Below are 1,392 nucleotides of genomic sequence, written 5' to 3' on the forward strand. Positions count from 1 at the left end.
TTTTTTTCTGATTTTATAATTGTGTCCAATAGTGTCTAATTAACGTACTATTCAACTATTGAAGTAAAATTCCTTAATGCTGAAAATTAAGACTGAAAATGTTAATTTTTCCCTGAGACAGGGTCAGTGAATATTGACCTTGACCTTTTGTGATGTTCAGTGTTGACGACGACTGAAATGAAATCTGCAATTATTTTCGGAATATAATCTTTCCGTTTTACTACTGCAATGCTTGTCACTAAATGAGTGCATGACTGTTGATTTATTATCATCAGTACAACAACTTTGAATTTTTGTGTGACCGAACAACACACCAAAAATAGCGTGCGCATACAACGTGCGCAAACGGTCCGCACATGGTGCACATAACTGTGCGATTTAACATTCGTTCGCCCCGTTGTGCGCTTCTCTCCGCACAAAGGTGCAATTTGGTGCAATTGGTTGATCGATATGACGGAATAAGAAAAACCCGGAAGGCGCGTATGGAATGAGAACACTGTATACATATATTCCCTAACATATTGATAACATATTATGGTAATTTAACAATGCTTGTTACACAATATAACGGTGACTTTTAAACTGTCGAGAACGGGTTTCATTCCCGGGTAACAGAACAGGTAAATACCATTTGATGAGTGATCGGAGTTTTACTTGGCGCCCTGTGTCTGACATAGATAACCGGTATATGATACCGTATGACTTATGAACACACAGCTGGACGTAAAGTATTTGATATTTGCATTATACAGCTTCCCTTCACCTTGATTTTTACATATTGACGAGTTACTTCAGTGCCCCGGGTTAGAAAACTACGACCCACGTACGTACCTGCACAACGTGGCTATGTTTACCTGTATTTGTGACCAAGTTCATCCTAGTATGTGCACTAATTGTTCATGTGTCGATTTGGGTCGTTTATAAAAAACACCGAAACACAATTTCTAGATTTAGGAAAAATATAGAAATATCAGCCTATATATGTAGCTAAAATATAGTAACATATTTAAAAAAAATATAGTTGATATATTTAAACACGAACCAGATATTGTTAAGCTATTTCATAATTTACACCAACCACAATTGGCATCGCACAACGTTCGTTCATTGTCCGCACATATGTGTGAAAGCAATAATCGTCCAGATTTTATCGTTCACACATCGTGTACACACCGTGCGAACATCACGTACACACTGTACATCGTTAAACGTTGTTTGATCCCAAAAACGAAATTAATGATAAATGTATAATTCACATGTGTATTTCTAGATTTTATTACATTCAGAAATGATGTTTAAATAGATGTTTTAACATCCGGAACACAGACCCGTACACGTTGGCTGATCCACTTTAAGCGTACCGTTTCCGTACCGTTTGCATAGCTTTTCCGT

This window comes from Mizuhopecten yessoensis, unplaced genomic scaffold (genome assembly GCF_002113885.1).
Source record: "Mizuhopecten yessoensis strain PY_sf001 unplaced genomic scaffold, ASM211388v2 scaffold7675, whole genome shotgun sequence".
In the NCBI taxonomy this organism is placed as follows: Eukaryota; Metazoa; Mollusca; class Bivalvia; order Pectinida; family Pectinidae; genus Mizuhopecten; species Mizuhopecten yessoensis.